The following is a 12,547-nucleotide window of genomic DNA, read 5'->3' on the forward strand; positions in this document are numbered from 1 at the left end:
GAGTTTCCTAGGGGCTCTTTGCCAGCTTTGGGGGACCTCAGAGAGGGTACAGCTCACTTTCGGATGGTTATCTTCAGCAGCAGAGAATTCTTTTGGCGCTTTGGGGCCTGGGAGCTAACCTTCGGTTCCCTGATATTCCTCTCTCTTGAGGCCCCGTCATTCATGCTGAAAGCGGCTGGCCATAGCCAGCCATGGCCTCCACGTTGCTGTCAGGGCTAAGTATGAGTCTCGGTTTGTTCTGGGACAGCCCTTCTGAGGGACCAGCGTAGGAAGGATGGGCAGTGGGAAGCTGGCGGATATCTGCGGTGTTGGGGGATGAGCAGCTATGGTTTCCAGCGGCAGGATTTCCAGAACTTCTGGGTTGCCTTCAGATTGTACCTAGGGAGCGGACCCCAAGTAGGTGTACTGCTCCTAAAAGGAAAAAAGGAGATGGTGGGGAAGAGGCCTCGAGGTGACTAGATCCTGTGCTAAACCCTAAGAAACCCAGTCCCAGTGTTAGTTTCCAGCCCAGGACATGTTTGAGACCAAATACAGTAGACACCGAAGTGACCAAGAATGTGTGTGTGTGTGTGTGTGTGTGTGTGTGTGTGTGTGTATGTTACTAGTTTCTAGGTCCCCAACTCAGGTGATGGTGACTACGGCAAATCTCAGTTAAAGCAGCACCTTTGAGTGGGTGTAAGAAACATTTCCTACCCCCTTAGATAGACCGGCATTCAGAGGGCAACTGAAACTCTCGTGGCTAACTTGTTGCTATAGATTTACGGCTCACAGGACGGAGGGCAAAACTCTCAGGCTGGCCACCAAAGCCTTGACTAAGCTGCTCCCCACCCCCTTTTCTGCCCCCTCTGCTGCTACCACCCTTGCACCCCACCAGCCATGGTCCCACCTTCCAGACCAGGCGCTTTCATGCAAGTGCTTCTCCTTCCCTCCCTTGCTGCTCCTCCCAGCAAAAGCCTCCTCCACCCTCCAGGGTCCAGCTCAAAGGGCTTCATCCGAGAAGCCTGCCCAGCTTCTCGATACCAGGTCATTTTACCATCAGCGCCGCCATGACGCCGCTATGGTCCTCGACTGCAGCATCCTTGGACCATGAGGATTTGTGTGCGCCCCCGCCCTCCTGCTGGATGGAGAGGTCCCCAGAGGCTACTGGGGACCCTACTGGGTCCTCCTTTGCATTCTCAATACCTAGCACGATGCCTGATATACAGTAGGTGCTCGATAAGTGATTGCAGTTTAATCTCTTCTTATTCTACAATATAGTCGAATGTGCCAAACTAATTTCAAACACATAGCTCTAAGGCTTTGCATGGGCCATTCCTCTTGTGTTTTATTTTTTGGCCATGCCTATAGCATGTGGAAGTTCCCAGGGCCAGGGATGGAAACTGCAACACAGTAGCAACCAAGCCACCGTAGTGACAATGCCAGACACATAACCTGCTGCAACAGAGCGGGAACTCCATTCTCCTTGACTTTATTTCCCACTTCTTTCTTTCATTTTTTTTGGTGGGGGGGAGCCGCATCCTTGGCATATGGAAGTTCCCAGGCTAGGGGTCGAATCAGAGCTACAGCTGTCTGCCTACACCACAGCCACAGCAACGCTGGATCCAAGCCGTGTCTGTGACCTACACCACAGCTCACAGCAACACCAGATCCTTCACCCATTGAGAGAGGCCAGGGATTGAACCTTCATCCTCATGGTTACTAGTCAGATTCGTTTCCACTGTGCCACAAGGGGAACACCCCTTTCTTTTATTTTTATATATTGTTTCTTTCCATTTCCACCTTCAGTTGCCTCTTCCAGGAAGACTTTTATCATGAGTTTCACCGAACTCTGCTCCTTTCTTTTGCTTGCCTTCCCCTGGGCTACCATGGGCTCCCCTACAGTGATTCTGTCTCCCAGAGCCCTGGAGACAACATTCCCTTCCAAAACCCGCCTCCCATGCAAATAGCGAGTCTTTCAGAGAAGCATTCCATCTCTAGGTCTGTTTCAGCTTTCACTCCCATTGCTCTTTCTGGTTTATAAACATTTTCCCCAAATAAGGAGTCGCTTCTAACTCACTGACTCCTGATGTGAGATCCCACAGAGTAAAGTGCATCTTCGGCCTCTACACTGCTCCTAAACCCCAGAAATGCTCAGCCGCTCTAAAGAAGAGTTACCCAACTGTGACTTAGAGGAAAATCTCTTCTTCTTACTCCTTCTAATGAACTAATAACACATGTATTGCACAAGGAACTGGGTTGCAGGTGGTGGCAACACACAAAAACATTTACGAAACAGAAACAGACTCATATACATAAAAACAAACGTGCGGTTACCAAAGGGGAAAGGAGGAAGAGGAATAAATCAGGAGCTTGGTATTAACAGATACACACGATTATATATGTAAAATAGGTAAACAACGAGGACTTCCTGTATAGCACAGGGACCTGTACTCAATGTCTTGTAATCACCTATAATATAGGAAAAGAAACTGAGAAAAAAAAGAATCCGAAATGGGTGTGTGTATGTGTGTGTGTGTGCATAACTGAATCACTTTGCAATACATCTAAAACAACCACAACACTGTAAACCAGCTATCCTTCAATTTAAAAAAAGCAAAAGCAAAAGCAGCCATGGTCTGGACATTCAAATGGTGAAACTTCTTCACCAGGAACAATTGCCATGTAGTTCAATAAATGGCAGTTGGTGGGTGACTCTTCCAGAGGGTAGTATACACTGAGGTGGTTTAAAGCATAGGCTCGAGCATGAACTAGACTTGATTCACATCCTGGCTCTACAGCTTAGAGCCCAATGTAACGTCAGCCATACCATTGTCACTTATCCTCTCCAAGCCTCCATTTGCTCATCTGTAGAATGGGTGCAATAATCATTCCTACTTCATACGATGGCTGTAAGGATTACCTGAGTAATTCTTGGCAGAGTTAGTGCCAGATACATGTTAGTGATTATTCTTTTCCCCTCATTCTCTCTCACTTATAAGAGAAATATCTTTCTTCTATTGTGCTAAGATAGAGGGAAGTCTGGAAGAAATCAGGCCTGGGAAAGCTTGGGGCTTACAGTGGACCAGGATCCCTAAGCTAAAGGGTCCTGCCCCCTTATAAATACCAAACTCTAAGAGGTCTACTACAATAGCTACAGGACATGATGATGAGATAAAAAAAAAAAACCCATGTGACTGAGTCAACATGCTGACCCAGTTTCACCTGCATCCTCCTCTCCACCACCCCTCGCCTGACTTTGGCAAGGCCCTGTCTCAAGCAAGCCTGGCCTGGAGGCAGCAGGTGGTAAAAGAAACCTTTAGCCAGAGTGAGCGCAGAACCAAGATACCAGCACGCCCACCCAAAGGCAAGTCCCAAAGGTGCCCTTGAAAAGACGTAAGCTTTGCCCACCGCAAATCCTAGTTCACATTGCTGGGGTGGATCTTCCAAACTTGCAACATTTTGAATAAACCTGAGTGGGAGAGTGAGTCAGGAGTTTGCCTTGTAATCAATAACCTCCTGGACAGATTTGGTCCTTTCGTTGCTCAAGTTCTATGCCTGAGTCAGTAATGACCGCACTGTTTGGTCCCTGTGGTGACATTTAACAAACGTTGAGGTTTAGCATTCTTCATTCCAGTGGCTCACACTGCCAGAATGGATGCTGTCATTCAATAAGTGGAAAACAGCTGTTTCCAGATGCTGGCCTAGGCAGGATATAAAAGAGTGCTCGCTGTTGTCTGGTAAAAGGAAGTTGTGCCTGATGACATGTAAAAAGTGTCAGTGCTGATAACTCGTGGTGTCCAAATAAAATATCATGCAAAACCCACATCTTACTCACCTAATACTTTTCTTCATATAGTATTGGTCATGAGGCTAATTCGATGCCTGAATGTAGGTAGAAAACATACAACTCCTACGTTAACTCATTTTATCCCTCATGCATTTTCTATGTTCTTCCTCCTCTTCCTTTGAAACAAAGTTCTTTCTCATTTAACATTTGATTATTGAACATTTCAAATAGGGAGTTCCTGCTGTGGCCCAGCGGGTTAAGGACCTGGTGTTGTCTCTGCAGCAGTGCAGGTTTGATCCCCGGCCCAGCACAGTGGGTTAAAGAGGCAGCGTCTCCATAGCTGTCTGTAGGTCACAGCTGTGGCTCAGATTCAATCTCTGGCCCAGGAATTTCCGTATGCCACGGATGTGGCCAAAAACAAAGAAACTTTTGAATATACAAGAAAAGAAACTAGTATTATGAACTCCTCTGTACTCATCACCCATTTTTACCAGTCATTAACATTTTGTCATTCTTGTTTCATCTAGCCAACGCTCTCTCTAAATTTTTTTTTTTTTTTTTTTTTTTTTTTGCTTTTTAGGGCTGCACCCATGGTATATGGAGGTTCCCAGGGTAGGGATCTAATTGGAGCTACAGCTGCCGGCCTACGCCAGAGCCACGGCAACACAGGATCCGAGCCACGTTTGCGACCTACACCACAGCTCACGGCAACTCGGGATCCTTACCCACTGATCAAGGCCAGGGATCAAACTCACAACCTCATGGTTCCTAGTCGGATATGTTTCTGCTGCACCACAATGGGAACTCCCACTCTCTCTAAATTTAAGACAAAAAAAAATTGGAAGGAGAAAGTATTTTAAAGTAAATCTCAGACATTATGTCATTTCACTCAAAAATATGGCAGTATTTTTCTAAAACGTAGAAAATTTCCAGTTATAAGTAAACTAAGTTCTGGAGATGTAATGTACCGCATAATGACCATAATTTACAATACAGTTGGGAGTTCCCGTTGTGGCACAGCAGAAACGAGTCCAACTAGGAATCATGAGGTCGCGGGTTCAATCCCTGGCCTCGCTCAGTGGGTTGAGGATCTGGCATTGCCATGAGCTGTGGTGTAGGTTGCAGACATGGCTTAGATCCTGCATTGCTGTGATTGTGGTGTAGGCCAGCAGCTGCAGCTCTGATTAGACCCCTAGCCTGGGACCCTCCACATGCAGCCCTAAAAAAGACACAAGACAAAAAATAAAAAATGAAAAAAATAAAACAATACAGTTGGCCCTCTCTTTCTGTGGATGTGGAACCTGTGGCTGTGGAGGGCCCGCTGTATGGACTTGAGCATCCATGGATGTTGGTATCTAAGGGGGTTCCTAGAAACAATCCACCAGAGATTGAACAACAAATGTATTTGTTTTATATTTGAAAGCTGCTAAGAAACTACATGTTGAAATTCTCATCACAAGAAAAAAGTTGTAACTGTGTGAGGTGATGGATGTTAGACTTATTACGATGATCATTTGGCAATATATACATCTATCAAATCGTTGTCCACCTTAAACTTATACCATGTTATTTGTCAATTATGTCTCAGTAATACTGGAATAAAAAAACATAATCATGGAATTCCCTGGTGGCCTAGTGGTTGAGGATTTGGCATTGTCACTGGTATGGTTTGTCACTATTGTGGCTCAGATTCGGTCCCTTGTCTGAGAAATTCCACATGCCACGGGCATGGCTGAAATTAAAAAAAAAAAAAAAAAAAAAAAAGGTTTAAATTTAAAAAAATAAATCAACTCATTTAAAAACATATCAGTTCATACCTAATCCAATTTCAATTTTCCCTGATTGACAAGATGTTTCAGAAGAGACGTTTGAAATGAGGAATTGGAGGTTCTGAGGGGTGGCATGCCTTGCCCAAGGTCATACACCCGTTAATGAAAGAGCTGTGACCAGAACCCAGGTTTCTGGATCCACTGTCCAGTGCTCTTTTAACCTTCTCTGTGGTTTTCTTCATTTTCTACTCTCCACTTACCACTGCTAATTCTCTTTCCTAACGTCTCCCCTTTCCATCTGAGGGGACAGTCATTGCTTTCTATTTTAGGGTGAGGAAGACAACCATGAGAAATAGGATCATGATTTTAGAAATCACGGTTGCTGTATATATTCTAACTGAAGGTTAGACAGCGAATTAATGCCAGAGCTGATTATTAACTAGCTTAGGTGACTTTTTTTTTTTTTTTTTGTCTTTTGTCTTTTTTTGTTGTTGTTGTTGTTGTTGCTATTTCTTGGGCCGATCCCGCGGCATATGGAGGTTCCCAGGCTAGGGGTTGAATCGGAGCTGTAGCCACCGGCCTACGCCAGAGCCACAGCAACGCGGGATCCGAGCCGCGGCTGCAACCTACACCACAGCTCACGGCAACGCCGGATCGTTAACCCACTGAGCAAGGGCAGGGACCGAACCCGCAACCTCATGGTTCCTAGTCGGATTCGTTCACCACTGCGCCACGACGGGAACTCCTTAGATGACTTTTACAACCTCCTATTCATGCATTAAAGCCAATGAACATTCCAACGTCTCTGTCTGTACACATGTCCTCCTCTTCCAAGCACACACTGCTTCAGCATACAGACGCTTGGGAACTTTGCTGACACTTGCTCAGGATTCCAGCATTTCTTGAATCAGTGGCACACCCTTGCCCATGAAAACCAGAGGGACATCGTCAAAAAAAAAAAAAAAAGGAGTTCCCGTCATGGCTCAGTGGTTAACAAACCCAATTAGCATCCATGAGGATGCAGGTTCAATCCCTGGCCTCACTAAGAGGGTTAAGGATCTGGCGTTGCCCCGAGCTGTGGTGTAGGTTCCCTAGCCTGGGAACCTCCATATGCTGCAAATGAGGCCCTAAAAAGACAAAAGACAAAAAAAAAAAAAAAAAGAGGGACATGGTGGGGAGCAGACCAGATGCGGTATAGAAGTGCCAAGTGGATTACTAGCAAAAGCTCTAATAGCAGCTAATAAGGGATTGCTGGAGAGTGGGCAGGTGGGCTCAGAAATCAAGGGGAAGTTCCCACTGTGGCAAGAAGGTTAAGGATCAGGTGTTGTCTCTGTGGTGGCATGTGGGTTAAAAGGATCCAGCTCAGCACAGTGGGTTAAAAGAATCCAGCATTTCCACAACTGTGGCGTAGGTCTTGGACTTGATCCCTGGCCCGGTAACTTCCATATGCCACAGGCATGGCTATTAAAAAAAAAAGTCAAGGAAATGGTCCAGGAAGAGCCAGGCCGAACATGTCCTGCAGGAATTCTGTGTAAAGATCAGTATAGCTAGAGCTCAGGATTCATGTTGGAGAATGTGTGAGATTTTAAGTGGGCAGAGAACACAGTGCCAGCTATTCTGGCAGAGGAATTTGATTTTTTCATACTAACTCTAAGCAAGCAAACAAGTAAATTAACAAACCTCCAGGCCAACCCATGATCAAATAGAAATGTAAAATAAAATCCTGCTAGACGTTGGATTTCTATATCTTTTCTTTGGACAACTATCTCCATGAAATGTTTACAAGATTTCAGCTTTTTGCCTCATTGTGGTATTAACCCAAAAGAAATGCACCTGCTCTGGTGACCTGGGACCAAACTTGGACCACCTGCTTAAAAAAAGCAGGATTCCTGAGACACCTCCGCTGGAGCCAGCACCTGGGGCGGGCTCCAGTCAGCCTGGGTGATGACAGGTGAGATTTGGGCAACACTTAAGTTCGTAGAGCTTTGATAGCAGCTGAAAGTCATTGACTACATGAGGAAGGAGAAGGCAGGCTGACTCCCTAACTGATGGGAACATGAAAATTAGATAGTACGATTCAAAGTTACGTGCAAAGAACCTTGCTACCCTACAATTCCCCAGTCAAGCTGTTTCTCAGGCCAGTCATTTCTACCATTGCCAGCGAAGTACTATTTAATTTAGTCCAGTTTGATTATGATGCTAATCAGGGAGAAAGAGACATGAAACAGCTTAAGCCATTGACTACAAATAGTTGTCAGTCTAATTCCTACTGGAGACCTGAACTCAAATCTTCGTATTCTTTATTCTTTCTATTACAAAATAAGTAACCTCATTCTGCCTTAGTTTTCTTGTCTAGGAAGTGAAATAATGATAGTTCCTTCTTCATAGAGTTTATGTGAGGCTTCAATGTGTTAAAACATGTAAGCACTCAGTAAATATAATTATGTAGTCACTCATTTGTCCATTTACTTAACAAGTATTTGCTTACCACCTACCATGTCTGTACACGGAAAGGAGCTAGGCCCTATAGGATAATATAACAGAGCAAAGACAGGGTCCTTCTTTCAAAAAACTTACAATCTCATTGGGAAGGTAAGAAAAATTTCATGAATCTGTGACACAATCTGCATTAAACCAGGGGGAAAAAATATAGGCTAGAAGCAATCAAAAGAGAGCTTCTTCTGATCTAACTTCTAGCTAACTTTTCTTTTTCTCTAAGACACCTCAGGTTTGGCCTCCTCAAGGAAGACATTCTTCCTTTTTTTTTTAAATTTAAATTTTTTTTTTCCAGCATATGGAAGTTCCCTCTGATAGGGGTCAGATCAGAGCCACAGCTGCCGGCCTACACCACAGTCATCACAACACGGGATCTGAGCCATGTCTGTGACCTACACCACTCAAGGCAACGCTGGATTCCCCCGACGCACTGAGTGAGGCCAGGGATTGTACCCAAGTCCTCATGGATGCTACTCAGGTTCACTTCCACGGAGCCACAATGGGAACTCCGTTCCTTGATACCTCTCTCCATCCCAACCCTAAGCCCTATTCCATCTCTCTCCTCTGTTCTCCCATAATAACCCAGGCATAATACTCTCATTCATGCTGTGTCCTACTGTAAATGGGCTATTTCTCGGCCTCCCCCACTAGATGGTGAGTGTTTTAAGAGCCAAAACCATGGCTTATTCATCTCTGTATCTCTAGGACGTTGAACAATGTCTGGCACACAGCTGGGCATCAGCTCGGTTGAATGAATAAGAATTTGCTGTAATGAAAAGTTTACCGGAAAGAGAGCCATAAAACTTGGGTTCTAGTCCCAAACCTGCGACTAACCTGATATCTCTGGGCTTTAGTTTCCTCACCTGTGACACCTGAGGGTTGGACCCAATGACCGTCAAGAGCGTTTCTGGCCTGGTTACTCTAAAGCATTTCTTCATTTAGGGTCATGGGGTATCTGGGGGCTGAGCTAGTAAACACATCTCTTCCCTACCTTGAATGTGGGTTAACAGTTATAGTGGAATCTATACAGGCTCTCGGGGACTTTTGGTTTTCTTTCCAAAGTTCCTCTGGGCGGGGTGAGGAGGAGGGAGAGAGGAGTAATATTTCCACAGGATGTTAGCAGGAAGAGGAGATAATCAATAAATGGATGAGGGTTGCTTGCGGTGTGTGTGTTTCTTTTGAACTGGGTTTGAAAATATATGACTCCTATTTGTAACAACGGTTAAAAACAAAAACAATATGTATCTCGCTGTGACCTTATTCCCCTTCCCCTTTCTACAAAACCTCATATCAGTTCCTTTCCTCTGCAGGCAGCTTCACTTCAGCAGTTACCGTATTCCTCCTCCCCCCTTCTTTAGGTTTTTTGTTTTTGCAACACTGGCAGCACCTGGACGTCGTTTCCAGGCCAGGGATGGAACCTGAGTCACAGCAGCAATCCAAGCCATTGCAGTGACAGTGCCAGATCCTTAACCTGCTGCACCACAGGAGAACTCCTGTAATTTCCCTTCTTATGAAAGAGTTGCTTAAGTACAGGAAGGTCATCCTGGCCCAGGGAAACCACAAATCTGCCTTTGCTTCTCCCTCCATTCTCTGCAACCTTCCTTCCTTTCTCATCCATAATCCAACCTCTCCGGCTCAGCTTCTCACATATGTCAATGCTCCAGGGTCCTCATTCCTGACCCTGCCAACACTTGGCCCCATGAACTACCTGTCCTCCACTCAATGCACTCACCCATTCATCCGCATTTACTAAGTACCCGCTTTCGATCAGGGCCCAGGACCAAGAAATGCATCTCGGAAAGCTTCATAGAGAAGATATTTGTGGAGCTCCCGTCTTGGCACAGCAGAAACGAATCCGACTATGAACCATGAGGTTGTGGGTTCCATCCCTAGCCTCGCTCAGTGGGTTAAGGATCTGGGGTTGCCGTGAGCTATGGTGTAGGTCGCAGGTACAGCTCAGATCCTGCGTTGCTGTGGCTGTGGTGTAGGCCGGTGGCTACAGCTCTGATTCGACCCCTAGCCTGGGAACCTCCATATGCCGTGGGAGCGGCCCTAGAAAAGGCAAAAAAAAAAAAAAAAAAAAAGATATTTGGCTAGATTTGGGGCTAGATCTTGAAGGAGAATAGGAGTGTGCTGGGGTAGGCTGGGGGAACAGTAAGGAAGCACTATTCTGGGCAGAGAAACAACGTGTAAAAAAATCAATGCGGCATAAAACTCACAACATAAGCAGGGGCCCTATAAGTAACTCGGGACATCTAGGGCATGGGGAGAGGATTGGAAGTGATGTTGGAAAAGTGATCAGAGGACACATGATGAAGGGTCCCGTATGCCATGCTGAGGGTTTGGATTTTATCCAACAGGTTATAGGGAGCCATTGAGGGCATTTAGGGAGTTCCCACTGCGGCGCAGCAGAAATGAATCCAACTAGTATCCATGAGGGTGCAAGTTCAATCCCTGGCCTCGCTCAGTGGGTTAAGGATCCGGCGTTGTTGTGAGCTGTGGTGTAGGTCGCAAACATGGCTCGGATCCCGCATTGCTGTGGCTGTGGTGTAGGCCAGCTGCTACAGCTCCAATTCAACCCCTCACCTGGGAACCTCCATATGCCATGGGTGCAGCCCTAAAAAGACAAAAAAAAAAAAAAAAGAATTAAGTAGTTAATTCCTTGGAAAGGATGACAACTGGTAAGTGTTCAGAACACCATTACAATATTCTGGGTAAAAGAGAAAGAGGCCTGAGCCAACGCGGTGGATGGCATCTCCAGCAGGGATGGAGAGGGATGGATGGATGGGCCCATGAGGGGGTTATTTAGGAGGCAGGGGACAAGGCTTAGTAACTGATTAACTGAGAGTCATGAGGAAGGTTTCTGACTCAGTTGATCGGCTGGATGGCAGTGCTGTTTATTAGAACAGGGGACACAGGAGAAATCAGGCTTGAGGGAAAAGTAATGAGATACATTTTGGGCGTATTGGGTGCAAAAGTGTCTCTTTCACGTTCTATTAGATAAACAGCTCCTGACGGAAAGGTGACTGCCTTCCAAGTGGCTTAATGAGAAATTGCAAGGTTCTGTATGGCTAATAAAATTGAAGATTAAGTTAATACCGATTATTTGATTTCTCGGTGAGAGGTCTATTGTATTTCTAAATCTTCATTAATTTAAAAAGCAATTTTAGAAACCAAAGCTTTTCTAAAACTTGAATGCATGCAAGGGGGGGGGGGGAAACACTCTCGTGACCTTATTAAATTTCTCCTGTAGAGCTTTTTAGCTGAATTGCATGAAGTCAGTCCGCCAGCCATTCACCCTTCATTATAAAGCCTTCTTTTCCCCCAAAGGCTTAGAGCCAACTCAATTAGCTATGCTGATGGAAAGAAGAATAGTACATGTAATTGAAAACCACAGACAAATCAAAGCTCCATGGGCAACTCCTAAGAAAAATGTGGCCTCCTGTAGTTCTTTGGAACCCTGAGGTGACCTCACTGGCAGATACAAATGGTCAGGGGGCGACCTCCATAGCAAGTTTATGTTCTAGAAAGTCTAAGTTTAGAAGTAGGAGGTAAGCAGAAACAGTGGGAGGAAGTCATAACATAACAACGACGAAGCGTAAAATTCAAAGAGTCTTCACTGTTATGATCACACAGCTATTGATGGGAGCTGGATTATTTGAAAGAGCAAAGGGTGAAAACTGAATATAATAGTGCGTGAATGACCAAGGAAATAAGAACTGATCCACACATGGCTTTTTTGAGTTAGAACTAGATACAGTCATATGTTTGCCCATTGTCCGAAAGATCTCTAGAGCGATCAGAAACAAAGACAATTATTTCGTTGTATTTCAGATGAAAAATCCAGGAGTTATATCTAATCTCTCCTTGTCCCTACACTCACTAAATTAGTATGTCCTGATATTTCTGCCTACAAAATACGTTCTGAATCTGCCCACTTCTCTCCATCTTCTCTTAGTCCAGACCACCATCACCTCTCACTTGGACTCTTGGCAGCGGCCTTCTAACTTGCCCCCCTGCCTCTCCTCATAGCTCAGTTCACAAACTATTCATCTGCTAGCCAGAGGCATCTTTGCAAAATTCCAACCAGATTGTGTAATTCACTTGCCTAAAACCCTCCAATGCTTTCTCATCGTGTTTAAGGGAAAAAAAAAATCCAAATTCAAGAAAATGGCAAAAAGAAACTAAGCTAGGAGTTCCCGTCGTGACTTGATGGTTGACAAATCCGACTAGGAACCATGATGTTGCGGGTTCGATCCCTGGCCTTGCTCAGTGGGTTAAGGATCCGGCGTTGCCGTGAGCTGTGGTGTAGGTTGCAGACAAGGCTCAGATCCCGAGTTGCTGTGGCTCTGGGGTAGACTGGTGGGTACAGCTCCGATTGGACCCCTAGCTTGGGAACCTCCATATGTCAACGGAGCAGCCCAAGAAATAGCAGAAAGACCAAAAAAAAAAAACAAAAAAAAAAGAAACTAAGCTATTTTATTTCTACCTACTTCTGCCACTGATCTCTAGTCCC

This window comes from Sus scrofa, chromosome X, assembly GCF_054392235.1.
Source record: "Sus scrofa isolate SSC_HxYL_T2T_F1_AM1 chromosome X, Sscrofa_HxYL_maternal_Yorkshire_Landrace_v2.0, whole genome shotgun sequence".
Lineage (NCBI taxonomy): Eukaryota > Metazoa > Chordata > Mammalia > Artiodactyla > Suidae > Sus > Sus scrofa.